The following is a 17028-nucleotide window of genomic DNA, read 5'->3' on the forward strand; positions in this document are numbered from 1 at the left end:
GAATTCTGAGAGTTTGAAGTTTAGCACGCTTTACCTGTTCATCTCCTTCATAGCTCGTGACAATTTTGTCCCATATCTCTTTTGCGGATTTATAGTGCATTACCTTCATGAATTCTGATTGAGATATACATCCTAATAGAGTACTGACTACTTTCGCATTTGTTTCATACTTCTTTTTCTCGGCTGCATCTGTAGGAGTAGCTGAAGGAAAAGCGTAGCCTGTCTCTACAATGTCCCAAACTTCTGTACAAAGAGATTGAAGATAGGCAGTAACTCTTACCTTCCAATAATTGAAGTTTGTCCCATCAAAAACCGGTGGCCTGATTGATGCTTCTCTCTCGTAGTTGCTCATGATGAACGATCTACCTTCAAGCGATCAAGCTTCTCTGAAGGACCTGCTCTGATACCAATTGTTGGAAATAATACTGAGAGGGGGGGGTGAATTAGTATTATCTAATTCTTTTAATAAATCTTCTTTATTTGTTCTTTGAATTATTTTTGCATGTCAGTACCATAAAATAATGAGCATGAACAAAAGAAAATAGATAGTCACACCAAAGAACACAAGATGTAAGGTGGAAACCCAATGTGGGTGAAAACCACCTGCTGCAATATGTCTCTATCTTCTTTCAAATTAGAAACTCCTTTTACAATGGTTTTGTACTGGTGCAGTCCTTTACCAGTACGCAGGCTGCAACCTGCAGAGAGCTACAACTCTCTCTCTCGTTTTCCAGTCTCTCCTGGAAGGGAGCTACAACCCCCTACTTCTTTTCTTACAAGGACCACTTTTCATAAATTTTCAAACTGGATCCATAAGCATCAAATGATCATCAAGTATAAGAGAATCACCCAATCAACTGTAGTAACCAGATCAACAATAATAGGACCAAACCCAGAACACAACAATGATAAACAAAGATCTTAAGAGAAGTAAGCACCCTGCTCAACTGCTCGCCTGCTTACATAGGCACCCTGCTCAACTGCTGGCCTGCTTACTGTACTCACCCTGCTCAACTGCTTGCCTGCTTACAGTACGCACCCTGCTCAACTGCTAGCCTGCTTATGTACGCACCCTGCTCAACTGCTAGCCTGCGTACCTCGCTCTGAGTCCATTGAACTGCCTGCGGACCTCCGCACCTGCAACCCTTCTGTGCCTGTGTATGTACGCACCTGCAGCCCTTCTGTGCCTACGTACCTCCGCACCTTCAACCCTTCTGTGCCTGCGTACCTCCGCACCTGCAACCCTTCTGTGCCTGCGTACCGGCGCACCTGAAACCCTTCGTTCCTGCGTACGTACACACTTTTCTTTCACTGTACCTGCGTAACTTCGGGCATAGATGATTTCAAGACTTCAGAAATAACCCAGACAGTCAGATCTACAGATCTGAACATGCGCCGAAGAGATCTCAGTCCATCAATAGATTCGCCTTATTTAGATCTAGACCAGATCTAGCCCTCGTAAGATATTCAACCCAAAACATGCTCAAGCCAAATGATCTCCTTTGCTTTATATAGGAAAGCTCTTCCTTAAAACATGGATCAATACCACGAGCCGACACCATAATAACCCAATACCGTCGGCTAAATACCAAGAGTAAAACATAAGAAAACCCCACATGTGAATTTCTTTGCCTTGAAATGTGTGCACTGGGGGTACGCACCTCCTGAACGGGATAACTGCGGGTATGTACGCACTTTATGTAACACTGACCTGCGTGTACGCACCTTATGTAAGGTGTACCTGCGTACCCCTTATTTTCTTCAATATTTGATAGCTGATCATCAATCTCTGCTGCTGACTTGAAGTACTGTGATCTATCACCTGAATGGGTTGCCATCAAGGACAACACTTTAGCCATAATGCCAACATAGGTATGCTTCTGAAAAATAGCATATATATTCTAACATGTGTTTAATCAGGGGTTGCAGTGAGAAGATTTGGTTTCTATGATCAACACTATGTAGTTTAGTATTCTGATGAATGGGTATACAGTGATACAAGTTGGTCTGGTTGTTTGAATAAGTTATATTTGATTTGGTGATATATTTGGTTCAATGTCTTGATATGGTGTTTATTTCAGTATTGTTATCTGATATTTGGAATGGATCTAGTTTGAAATATTCTGAAAGGTGATCCACAAAGAACAAAGGATAAGGGGGTTGTAGCTCCCTTCCAGTAGAAACTGAAGAACAAGAGAAGGTTGTAGCCTTCCGCAGGTGGGTGCCTTCATATTGGTATGATTCTATGCCAATACAAGATTGTAGGAAATTTCTCTTTACAATAAAGAAAAAGACAGAGATGACAACAACGATGGTTTTTCCCACATTGGGTTTCCACCTAAAAATCCTGGTGTTCATGTGTTTCTTATGTGTGATGGTTTATTCTATTCTTATCACACATGTTTACTATTTAATTAATGTCTAGTGAAGTACTGATACACTGGTTCATGTTAAAGAATTGATGAATTAACTGAAAAGTTAGTTAATTCGATATATTTTACTTGTTAAATAATGAATCCATACAGGTGAGGATAGTTTATAGAGGAGGAATGACCTATTATAGATTTTTATGAACCCAAAGTTTCGGACTACCAAGTGAGTCCCTCATAAGGGGCTGCGACAATAGATATTCTAGAGATATTAATGATGTATCCATGAGGTATATTTAAGGCTTTATATATAGGTTATGAAATAAATTAATCTAAGAAATTAGGTCGGCCAATCTCCAATTTTGTTAATATTCAGTTTTTTTTAATTAATTTTTTTACTTAATTAATTAAGTTGTTTAATTAATTAATTAATTTGTTTAATTAATTAATTAATTTGTTTTAATTAATTGATTAATTTGTTATAATTAATTGATTAATTAGTTTGAGAAATTAATTATTTAAACCAACTAACTAATTAATTTGTTTAACTAATTAAATAATTTGTTTAATAATTAATTTAATTAATTTGTTTACCTAATTAATTAAGATGTTTAATTAATCAACTTCATTACAATCGTGTACATACAAAGTTTTACTTCATAACAGTAGCATACATAAATCTGAATGTGAAAAGAAAAAGGTTAAGTAGTTTAAAAATACTGATTCACCCCCCTCTCAATATTTTTCCTAACGATTGGTATTACAGTAGGTCCTTCAAAAGAAGCTTAATCACTTGAAGGAAGATTCATTAAGATGAGAAACCAAAAGGAACCAACACCTATCAGGGCACCGTTGTTTAATGGAACCAATCTTGTTTTCTGGAAAGTCACAACAAGAGCTTACATATAGTCACTTGGAGCGCATGTTTTGGGAATAGTTGAAGGAGGCTATCAATATCCATCCTCTATTCCCACAAATGAAGCATAAAACAAAAAGTATGAGACCAATGCAAAGGTTGTCAATGCTCTGTTAGGAAGCTTGGCAGAATCTGAATTTTTCAAAGTCATGCAATTGAATACTGCAAAGGCTATATGGGACAATATATTCCAATGTTATGAAGGTGACCCCGAGGAAAAAAGTGGCAAACTTCATACTCTTAGGATTCAATATGAAACTATCAAAATGCATAATGATGAAAGTATTGGAAGTTTCTTTCTTAGGGTAGATGAGATCGTTAATTTAATGAGAATTATTGGTGACACAATAAAAGAATCATCATTGGTTGAGAAAATATTAAGATATCTAACCCCAAAATTTTATTTGAAAGTCTCTGCCATTGAAGAAATGCAAGATTTGAAGAACCTTACTATTGAACAACTTCATGGGATTTTAACAGCCTATGAAATGAGAAAAGGGGGTCCCTCAGATATCAGAGAAGCTGCATTCAAAGCTACTTCTAAAGGAAAGGAAAAGGAGGAGCTCAAGGAATCAGGGTATGTATTAGATGAAGAAGAGGAAAACTTTGTAAAGAAACTCCAAGTAGGCACTGACAGATTTAGAGGTAAGCTTCCTTTCAAATGTTTTGCTTGTGGAAGAGTTGGTCACTATGCTGCTAAATTCCCTTATAAAGAAAACCATGAGAAAGGGAAGAATTCAACAAAAGTAAATTTTAGAGGAAGGTTCAAAAACAAGAGAAGCTTCTACACACATAAAGATAGTGATGGTCTTTCAAATGGTGAAGAAGGTGAGTCTGATCAAGAATATCAATTACTTATGGCATTTGAAGGTAAATGTATTGATGAGTCTCATGATGTTTTTATGGATTCCCTAGAAGAAAAATATAATATCATAGAAGAAATAACTCAGCTTAAAATTTGTTTAGAAGAAGCTAAATTAGCAAAGGAAGCTTTGAAGAAACAAATCCTAGAAAAAGATAGGCATAACGAGAAGTTATAACTAGAAGTTGTAAGTATAAGGAAGGAACTTGAGAAAGAAAAAAGTCTAAAACTTAGATTTTCTAAAGGATTCGAGACCTTAGAAGAAATCATCAAAGTACAACACTCTCCTCTTATAAAAACAGGTCTCAGATACAATGGAGAATCATCAAAGACTATAAAATCTTTTGAAACAGGTACATGAAGCTATCTTAATGCAGTAAAAGGAAGTTGTCAACAAAATCCCAGCTCTCAGCAAATTAATAAGGGATCAAATGTTTATCAGGTGAATCATCCTTATCACAATAAAATGGAATGCTACACAAGAAGGTACTACACTCCCAATAAATTTTATTTTAATGGTCAATGCTTCACTTGTCATAATTTTTGTCATAAGGCTGCTTAGTGTGTTGCTTATAAAACTATCATGACTAGAGAAGCAAGAAAACAAAAGAATGAGACTAGGTTAAATAAATGCTCTTACAATACCTTTTCACCTCTTCAAGATGAATTTGAATGTTCCTTTTGTAATAATTTTGGCATAGAGAAACTAAATGCAAAAGAAAAATATGATCAACTCTTCAGAATGAACAAAAAGCAACAACGTCTAAGGTATGGAAAAATAAAACCATAGAATATGAGAATTGTGGTTTAGCTTTATATGCAGGAGATCAAGAAAATATGTGGTACATTGAGAATGGATGTTCAAAACATATGACAGGTGATAAAGATAAGTTTATGTCCTTTAATGAAATAAAGAAAGAAAATAATGTAACATTTGGAAATAATTCACCTCTTGCTATCAAAGGAAAAGGAACTGTTTTGCTGAAAGAAAAGGTTAAAGATGGAAATGTTTTTTTGTTGATGGATTAAAACATAACTTGTTGAGTGTTAGTCAGATGTATGATCAAGGGCATGAGGTGGTTTTCATATCAAAGAATTGTGTGGTACGAAATCTCGATACAGGTAAGATCATAATAAAGGGAACAAGAACTCCAGGTAATGTCTATGTCTTGGAAGGCGATTTAGAACATTGTTACTTGAGAAAATTAAAAGAAAGTTGGCTCTAGCACAAAATATTGGGACATCTAAGCTTCATTAAATTACTTAATTCAAGCAGAATGGGAGCAGTTCGTGACTTTCCTAACATCTCTCTACTAGAAAATACCATATGCAAATCATGTCAATTTGGTAAGCAAACTAGGGTGCAATTTAATGCCAAAGAAGCTACTTCAAGTAAGCCACTTGAACTTATTAATACTTATTTGTTTGGTCATATGAGAAGGAAGTTTCCTCGATGGGAACAATACTTCATATTATTCATTGATGATTTTACTCGTGTGTGTTGGATTGGCTTATTAAAACATACAGATGAAGCATTTAATAAATTTAAAGTCTTCAAAGCTCTAGTAGAGAATGAGTTAGATTTGAAAATCAAATGTCTTAGATCTGATAGAGGAGACGAATTTATATCAAATGAATTTTTTGACTTTTGTGAACAACATGGCATCAAAAGGAAACTTTATATAGCTAAAAATCCTCAACAAAACAAAGTGGAAGAAAGAATGAACAAAACAATCCAACAAATGGCACGTGCCATGTTTGATGAGTCTGGAAAATCTCATAGCTTCTGGGGGGAAGCAACACATACAACATTAAATATCCCCAACAAATCTCATATTTGGGTAAACAGTGACAAAACTCCTCATGAACTATGGTTTGATAAGCCTCCATCTGTCAAGCATTTTAGAGTCTTTAGAAGAAAATATTACATAAAGAATAATGATGATAAAATTGGAAAGTTTGAAGCTAGATATGATGAAGGAATTCTCTTAGATACTCCTCTAGAAGCAAAGGATATAAATGCTATAATAAAATACTTCAAAAGATTGTTGAATGCATTGATGTTGTGATTCATGAAGCATTGATAGGTACCATAAAGGAAGCACCAACAGATGATGAAGATACTCCTACAACAATCCAAAAGGATGTAGGAGAGGGAATTAATAAAGCATCAGAAGAAGGAATTGACAGTGCATAAGCATCAAAAAAGACTCCATAAAGGTATGCTTAGAAAAATCATCCAAAATCTCAAATTCTAGGTGATAAGGAAGATGGAGTACAAACTAGAAGAAATCTTGTTGGTACTTCTAGTTATCTAGCCTTACTATCCACAATTGAACCACAACATGTAAATCAAACTAGCAAAGATGAGTGTTTGGTTAAGGCTATGGATTAAGAACTTGACCAAGAGAAATGAACCATACAAGGGAATTAGTACCAAGACCTCATGATAAAAATGTTATTGGGACAAAATAGGTATTCAAAAACAAACTAAATGAAAATGGAGAGGTAATTAGAAATAAAGCAAGACTTGTATGCAAAGGCTATGCGCAACAAGAAGGAATAGAATTTAAAGAAACATTTTCACCTGTAGCCAGGCTTGAATCCATAAGAATGTTCCTTGAATTTTCAATATTTCATAACTTTAAAGTATATCAAATGGATGTTAAATCTGCATTTATGAATGGGGACCTAGAAGAAGAATTTTATACTGAACAACCTAAAGGGTTCATTCTAGGAATGATACAAATCTTGTTTGTAAACTCAAGAAGGCATTATATGGGCTAAAACAAGCTCCTCGTGCATGGTATTATCACCTTGACATGTATCTTTTCACTAAGGGATCTGCAACTAGAAATCTATATATAAATATGGATGATGGTAAAGTTTTGATAGTTGTTTTTTACGTAGATGACATCATATTTGGAAGCAACGAAGATTCTATGAGTCAAAGTTTCACCTCAGTCATGTAGCAAGAATTTGAAATGTCATTCATGGTGAACTAATATACTTTATTCCTCTTCAAGTTCAACAAGCAAAGGATGGTATCTTTCTCTTGCAAATTAAGTACCTCAAGCAAATTTTAAACAAATATGGAATGGAAGATTGCAAGCCTATATGCACACCAATGGTAATAGGATACAACGTCAGTTCACATGATGATTCTCCCTTAGTAAATCAACCAGAATACATATCTATGATCGAGAGCTTTCTCTACCTTACAAGCACAAGATCAGACATCATGCATGCAGTTGGGATTGTTGGACGATTTCAAGCAAATCCTAAATAAATCATCTTCATGCAATCAAGAGAATATTCAGGTACTTACAAGGAAGTCAAGATTATGGTCTATGGTATCCCAAAGATGAAGCTTTTTCTCTTCATGCTTACACAGATGCAGATTGGGATGGTAACATTGATGATCGAAAGAGTACTAGTGAAGGAGCATTCAATTTGGGACCTCACTTGATATCATGGTTTAGAAAAAAACAAAGATCCATTGCTTTATCTATTGATGAGGTAGAATATGTTGTTGTTGCATCTTTTTGTACTCAACGTCTATGGATGATGCAAAATTACAAGATATTCAAATGAATTGTCCTCAAACTATACCTATTTTGTGTGATAATACTAGTGTCATTAAGTATTTCGAAAAGTCTTGTCATGCACTAAAACACCAAACATATTCCAATCAAATATCACTTTATGAGAGAAAAAGTGCTTGAATAAAAGGTCAAACTAGATTATGTTCCCTCAAAGGAACAAGTTGCAAGCATATTTATTAAACCACTTCCATGTGATTCCTTTGAATATCCCATACAGAAACTAGGAGTGGTCTCTGCTTCATCACTTTGTTAATTATTATGATATATCTTTCATGTTCAGGGGGAGCTGAGTCTGAAATTAATATAGTTTACTTTCTGTACGTGGATACCATGAAGGATAGTTGTGTATAACACGAGTTTGGTTCTTAACAACAATGTATGTTTCTCTATGAAAAATAAACTATGGGATATACTCAAGGATAGGTTATGCTATACTTCAGTAAGTGGTTCTTTGGCCCTCTCCTTCTAATATTGACTAGTTATAGTATGTTGTTTCTCAAATGAAAAGTAGAAGTGATATTAGCTTATGATGGTTGCTCAATGAAATTATTGCTTTGATGACTTTACTAATTGATGAAGTTTCTTTTGCTGGTATGATCAATGGTGACAATGAACAGATGGCACAGGTTCAACGAGAACATTTGCAATATCTATAATAATGCACATTTTTGGCATTTGATTTCTTGAGCATTCCTTGTTGCATAATGATTCTCATATTTCTACTGACAGATGCTCATACTTATATGGTAAATGATGGTTATTAATGATTATAATGGTCTTGCTACCTCACTATTGAGGTCTTTGGTTTTGGTTATAAATGTCATATTTGTCTCTTGTTGTAAAGCTCATATAAATAACCATGATGTAAACTTGTTATATTCAGTCATGATTGAACTATGGGAGTCAAGTTCATTATGTATGTAATACCATTATTTTTGGCATTTGATGTAATGTTGAGTTAAATATGTAACCCCATTATGTTGGGTAATTGATGTAAGCATGAGTCCTTGGTGATATGAAAGGCCAGATTTGGTTGAGCCATAACATCATGTACTTCTTTGTATATCTTCTATAAGTTTCAGCATATGATCAGGGGGAGCATGGTTAGTGCTCATATTTAGCAGCATTAGATCTACATAGCTCATCTCTACAAAAGAGTCCTTCATTCAGAATTGGTTAGCCCTTTTCCCTTGATGTTAAAGGGGGAGAGAAGCTTGGTATGTCTATAGATTTGGTTACAGGTATCTACAAGTGGTGGTGACCAAACACCAAAGTGGTTTCCATCATGTCCAAAGGGGAATATTATTGGCATTATGACTAAGTGTTTTCCTTGATGGAAACCTACTTGATAAAGATGTCAACATGATGGTAGTAGAATAAGTATATAGGCTAGCATAGATGTGACAGAGAGATTGGACAAATGAATATCAAGTCAAAGACAGAGGAAGGAAAAAGGTGATGTTTTAAGAGGTACACGTGTGTCCTATGAAAAAAGGTCGTGTACACACGTGGCTATCGTGAAGCAAAGTCACATACAATTTCCGCACCATAGTATTCTCAATACCAGGGGTCTTTACCATGGTATTGTCCCACAGTAATGAGTGTGACAACATATATTTGATATCGTCAAAGAATACCATCGACATAACTACAGAATTGTCCTAAGGTATTGGCTAAGGCCTAAGCTATATAAAGAGATGGAGATCAAAGTGTTATGTGCTCCTGTATTGGGTTATTAATGATTTCTTTGATCTGAAATAGGTGTGCACCAAGGAGTATGATAATGGATTAGATCTATTAGATCATAAATGACTATATATTGAATAATGTTCTTATGGTTTGATATATCTGTGATGATGATTTTATGATGTGTATCTGGTATGGTGTATGTCGATATTTGGGTTTGACAGGTGTTCTAGTGTGCAATAAAGGTTTGACTCAGTAGTTACAGATCTATATGCAAGTTTGCTTCAAAAAGGTCACGTACATACATTAATCTTCTTCTGGGTATTCACGTATATATTATGTAGTATGGACATATCTATACGTAGCTGTCAATTATGAAAGGAACATACATATGTGAACATATTTTATAAGGGTCGCGTACATCTGCTATGGTTTTGTAGTATGAGATGTTTTATTATGTTTTTTGCTATTTGTCAACGAATTCTTGTATGATAATATGTGTTTAATAATGTTGGTTGGGTTGAACTAATGAATAGTAATGATGCTGCTATGTGATGATCTGTATGTGGTTTAAAGATCTGTGATGGGGTCAGTATGTGTTTCAGTGATTGTTTCAGTAGTGCAGTAATTCAGATTCAGATTTCTGTGTTTTGAGATTTGTATGCAGGTCATCCAAAGGGAAAATTCATATATACGCGGGTATCCTTTTGAAAAGTAGAGTATATATTCTGACATGTGTTTAATCAGGGTTTGTAGTGACAAGATCTAGTTTCTGTGATGAAAAATATGTAGTTTGGTATTCTGATGAATGGGTATACAATGATATAAGTTGGTCTGGTTATTTGAATAAGTTATATTTGATTTGGTGATCCAATCGGTTCAATGTCTTGATATAATGTTGATTTCAATACTGCTATCTAATATTTGGATTGGATCTAGTTTGAAATATTATGAAAAGTGATCCACAAAGAACAAATGATAAGGGGGTTGTAGCTCCCTTCCAATAGAAGTTGGAGAATGAGAGAAGGTTGTAGCCTTCTGCAAGTGGGTGCCTGCATAGAAGTATGAGTCTATGCCAGTACAAGATTGTAAGAAATTTCTCTTTATAATAAAGAAGAAGACAAAGATGACAACAATGGTGGTTTTACCACATTGGGTTTCCTCCTAAAAATATTGGTGTTCATATGTTTCGTATGTGTGATGGTTTATTCTGTTCTTACTACACATGGTTACCTTTTAATTAATGTCTAATTAATTATTGATAGACGGGTTCATGTCAAACAATTTATGAATTAACTGAAAATTTCGTAAACTGGATATACGCTAGTTGTCTTCATTATAGTCATGTACATACACAAGTTTACTTCATAACAGTAGTGTAAAAAAATATGAATGTGAAAATAAAAAGGTTAAGTAGTTTAAAAATATTGATTCATCCCCCCTCTCAGTCTTTTTCCTAACACTCATCGCGACACTTGATCACTTATTCAATTGGTTGGGGACAACAACTCAGATATTCCACACAGAAACAACACTCTCCACCTCACTTGTAAACCATAGGGTGCATACCATAACTCTCATTCATAATCTTCGTACCACTTAGACACCAAACATTCTCAAGGCTAGCATCAATACCATAGCTCAACATCCAGTGCACAATTTTATGGCTCTTATTATATACTCATACTTTTCTTCATATATTTGATCACCTAGAGTTGAAGCTAGAGGATATTGTGGCTTATAGAGTTATGGTTATCAACAAAAATTAGAAGAGATATTATTTTGTGTGATGGAAAGATACTTTATAAAAAGAGAATGTGTAACAACTTTTTTTCCATAACAACCCATGTATATAAACCTAGTTATCTAAATTATTATTTGTGATAAATTGATGATTGGCCTGAATGGAGGGACATACAAATCCAAAATTCTAAGAGGGAAATCCTGTGGTGGGTTGTTGCATGGACATTGAATTCCTGTTGCATATTGGTTGGTTTCATTATGGCATTTTGTGAGCAGGCTAGTACAAACCACCCTTAATTTTCATAACTATTTACCTAATGAAGTACTAACTTACGCTGAAAATCATTGAAGTAAGAGTGGGCAGCTTGAGTGGAAGATTCCATAATACTTTCCCCTCTCCATATAAAATGTAGACAGAAATAAATAAGGTAGTGGGTAGAAGAGGTCCCGAGTGTGAAGGAAGAATGATTGAGAAACTCTAGTCTTCTTACATTGTGGTGAGGAGAATGGTCAAAGTGTGCAGAGAAGGTATGGAGAAATTAATGAAAAAGGCTTACTGTGTAGAAAGAAATTAGACGAGTTGAGTATGAGCACAACTATTTATTATCATGCCTGACATCATGAATCGGTCAATGAGTTTGGGTGAGCACCCTATAACATGACTTAGCATGTGTGACGAGTGGGTGCAGTTAGTTAAAGGCACACCCCAACCAACAATTGAGTGAATGGTTATGTATATTACATGTAGGAGATGTGTGTCAACCAAAGAATTTTGGTGATTCAATTTGTCGTGTCTCAACCCCATAGGACTTGAAGGGACATAACCCTTTGCTCTCCATACACCCCATATATATAGCCAAGTGTGTGGATAGGAGAAGGCATAAGAAATTGGTGGATCACATCAACTTACACGATTGGGTCACGGTGAGGAATGATACAAATTGTCTTGTAACAAATTGAACTTCATAAGGGTTTTGCCTTGGATGTGCACTTATATCTTGTGTTCTTGTCTTTGTGATCTTCATGTTGGCATTTATTTGATGAAAGGAACACTAACATAATAAACATATAATTTCACAAGTAAATGTCAAGATAAGAGAAATCAAATTGAAGAATATAACTCACATAATTCGCTAGATTTGTTGAAAAGGAGAGGTATTGGACCTCAACATATAATTTCACAAGTAAATTTCAAGATAAGAGAAATCAAATTGAAGAATATAACTCACATTATGCTCTATATTTCTCAACAAAGGAGAGGTATTGGACCTCATTGAGTCACACAAGTAATTTGGTCTCTTTAAGAAGCTTGGGGAAAATTTAGAGTGAGAAAGAGGTGAAGGATGATAAGGAAAGCAAGAAGGTGTATTTGTTTGGCTTGTGCATCAATTATTTTTTTGGAAAGCTTGCACCTATGGGAAGAAAGTTATCTATGTTCAAATTTTGAGCTAGATAAGAGAAACATATTGAGTTATAGAGAGAAGCATTGTTGTTTGGGTGGCAGATCTATCACTTTGTGATATGTCTTGATCAAATTTCTGGGAAGTCTTCCTTGAATTTCTATAAGAAGATAATTTTTTGGGTTTTTCCCCTGTGGAGGGGTTTTGCCTTAGCCTAGAGCCTATTTTTGGTGTTCTTGTTTGTATCGTGATCTTCTTTATTGGCATTGTCTTGATGATGAACACAAAATAATAATGACGATGGTGAACTAACATTATATCACAAGAATTGTCAATATAACAAGATAAAACATTATAAAATAAACCCTAATTCTGTTTTCCCTAGTTTTTTTCTCAACATCTATGGGCTTAGAAGATTTGCAATGTTGAAATCAAAAAAATGCTTGAAATAAAATGAAAAGCAAAACTAAATCATGCACTTGGTAGCCAAGAACTTGGGGGGCTAAAGTTGAGCAATACTTCAAAGAATTTTTTTTCATGTATATAATTCCAACCATAACTAATCTTTCAAATCCAAATATGTGAACGCAAGTACTTGCAAAAAAAAGGAAGGAGGAGAATTTAGATGTGAAAATTATTAATAAAAGAAAAGAAAAAATCATACCAAGTCCTTATGCCCAATTAATAGAGAAAGAGTTTCTCCTACTTCCCTGCATGAAAAATGATTGTTATGGTCTTTCAGTCAAATAAAAACACAATTTTCAAAGAAAGACAAATAGTACATGACGTTTTTTCATGGAAAAGTTTGTTATTTCTTATAAAATTGTATGTATCTCCCACTCAACCAAGACATACAAGCAAAATATCAAACAAATTTTGTTGTCTCACCTAAACCCTTACCATTTTGATCTCTTTTCTTCAGATAGTTATTCCACTTCAACACCCGAATTGAAACTAGTTTTCCTACACATATTCATGAGACCAATGAGGTAAAATTAGATTAAATTTGACCAAATATTAAAATTTAAATTCTTTGAATAAATAATAATTAAAAAGACTTGTGTGCATGAATACCTGAATGAGCTCCTCTTGGTTTCAAGAATAAATTGTTGGAGTAGTTTAATCTTGGAGCAAACCTCCCTCCACTCGACAAAGCAATAGTGAAGTCAACATTGATTTTTTTGTTGTTCTATTGGTTTAAGGTTGTTTTTCTCCAAGATTATCCAATTCCTAATTTATTCTCTACTGAATAGGGCCAACCACATGAAGGTGGAATCTATCACTCCCCTCTCCCCCCCGCGACCCCGCCTCCACAACCCCCAACATCCAAATATGTGAATGGCAGTACTTGCAAAGAAAAGGAAGGAGGAGAATTTAGATGTCAAAATTATTAATAAAAGAAACGAAAAAATCATACCAAGTCCTTATGCCCAATTAATAGAGAAAGAGTTTCTCCTACTTCCCTGCATGAAAAATGATTGTTTATGGTCTTTCACTCAAATAAAATCACAATTTCAAAGAAAAACAAATAGTACATGAAGTTTTTTCATGGAAAAGTTTGTTATTTCTTATAAAATTGTATGTATCTCCCACTCGACCAAGACATACAAGAAAAATATAAAAAAAAAATTGTTGTCTCACCTAAACCCTTACCATTTTGATCTCTTTTTTTTTTCAGATAGTTATTCCACTTCAACACCCGAATTGAACTAGTTTTCCTACACATATTCATGAGACCAATGAGGTAAAATTAGATTAAATTTGACCAAATATTAAAATTTAAATTGTTTGAATAAATAATAATTAAAAATACTTGTGTGCATGAATACCTGAATGAGCTCCTCTTGGTTTCAAGAATAAGTTGTTGGAGTAGTTTAATCTTGGAGCAAACCTCCCTCCACTCGACAAAGCAATAGTGAAGTCAACATTGACTTTTTTGTTGTTCTATTGGTTTAAGGTTGTTTTTCTCCAAGATTATCCAATTCCTAATTTATTCTCTATTGAATAGGGCCAACCACATGAAGGTGGAATCTATCACGCCCCTCTCCCCCCCGTACCCCCCCCCCCCCCCCCCCCCCCCCCCCCTCCCCCCCCCCCCCCCCCCCCCCCCCCCCCCACAACCCCCAACATCACTATCAATTCCCCAATACCCAATCTATCTACTATATAGGAAATAGTTGAAAGAAAGACATTAAGATACATAAAAAAAACAAATAGAAAACATTCATTCATTAATTCGTAAATCCATAAAACATTTCATCTCAATAAATTTTATCATAAAAAATATTTTTAAAATATGAAACAACTTCATGTACATAAAGAGACATATAGGATTTATTCATTAACTTATAACATTCATTGATTCATCAATTAATCATAGACACAAAATAAATCATCTCAAAATTTTTTATCATCAAAAATATGTTTTCATAATATGGTACGTGATGTTTCTAATGATATAACTATTACAATAATTTCTTTTCCTTTTTCTTTATGGAGATTCTAATATGGACAATATGAATACCTGAATGAGCTCCTCTTGGTTTCGAGAATAAATTGTTAGAGTAGTTTAATCTCGGTTGAGGAAACCTCCCTCTACTCGACGATGCAACAACGAAGTCAACATGACTATAGAAGGAGAGACCTATGTTTGATGCAAAGTTGTTAAATATTAATATTGGATAAATATTGTCATATGTGTATGTGTGTATGTTATGAGCACGAGACTTCTAATATCGATCAAACTTAGAAAATAGAGAATATGAATAACTTATAAGAGCCCATAACTATGATGAAATGTTCGCAAGATCTTCGGAATATGGATTGAGGACAATAAACTACCTTCGTTAAACGTATACTAATTAACCTAGACTTAGTGTACCACTTGAAGCTAGAGAACCATGCAAACAATGGAAGGATACAAGTCTTATAAATTTCCAGAATTTGAATAGAACCTTAGAGCAATATTATGATATTCAATGATTATTGGGATAAAGCATGAGACGAATTGATACACCATCCCATGAAGCATCAAGATTAGTCTCAATATAGACTAGTCGACATTGTTGGAATGACTGTTATATTAATTTCTACTATATTTATTGTAACTAATCTATATATTGCTTGCATTTTCTAATCTATATTATTCTAACCAAATTCTAACATATATTAGTTTTCAATTCGCAATAATTTGTGATTATGATGACAATTTAGGTACACAAAAGTGTAATGTCCATATTGATGGGATGTATGAATTGTCCTTCGGACATTGCCCATCAATGATTATAACCTTGAATGGGCTAGCGCTAGTCTGTCATCACCATCTCAAAATGACCCGAAAAATGAAAATTTACCATGTTTGTCATCACCACTTCACATTGTCTCATAGATAACCACTTCTATAGATTATATTCATGAATTTCTAGCAGACCATCCCCTCTACCTATCCTATGAATCATTTTGAGAACAATTGAACAAAGTACAATTTATAAGTAGGGGATCTTGTCAACAAAGATTCAACAATCTTCCTTTATTCAACTGCTGTCACAATCAATCATCATATAGGTAGAGGGGATGGCCATCTAAAAAGATGTGCATATAATATTTAAAAAGGGTCATCCATGAGATAGTATGAAGGGATGATGACAAAGATGGAAATTTTTCATCTTTCAGATCATTTTGAGATGATGATTATAGATCGGTGCTAGCCCATTCAAGGTTATTATAAGCATTGACGAGCAATTTGGGGATGACAATTCATATGTCCCACCATGGAAATTACACACATATGTACTTAAATTTTCATCATAATCTCAAATTGTTGTGATAAGGCATTGAAGAAGGAGTAGATATAACCTAAATTAGAAGTGTGGTAGTGTATGGTGGAGTGGCATAGGTATACAAATTAGTAGATAGTTGACTCATCATGGGCACAAATGGTGTAAACTCTTAGTTTAACACGGGAATCTGATTAAAGGCTCTTGGGGTTTGTAACAGAGTTAATTGACTTATACCACGAATTTATCAAATATATGGTATTCTACACCCTCCTTGTATCACAAAAAATATGTTTACATAATATGAAACAAAATTGTTCTAATTTTTTACAACAGAAAAATCACAAAATTTTATTAAGATAGTCTAAATTTACATGTGCACATGTCATGAGGCATTCAAACTCTCAGTAAAAAATCTGGTACTAAAAAAATGAGCTTTAAATAAACAAGTTCAGTCATTTTTTATTAGTTTTGTTTCTCTTTTTTAACATGTAATTGATGAGCCTCATAAATTGCTAATTATATGGGCTCATTTTACCTCCTAACCTAGTCAAATCAACCATTCTCTTAGCTTATGGCATGATTTTCTGATTATATTTATGCTTATAGAGTGAGTTGAGTTGGTTATGATGCCATGTGGTCTAACGTGTGTTTAATGCAAATTATTGATG

The sequence above is a fragment of the Pinus tabuliformis genome, chromosome X, assembly GCF_031772625.1.
Source record: "Pinus tabuliformis cultivar Carrire ecotype Pingquan chromosome X, CPIR1, whole genome shotgun sequence".
Lineage (NCBI taxonomy): Eukaryota > Viridiplantae > Streptophyta > Pinopsida > Pinales > Pinaceae > Pinus > Pinus tabuliformis.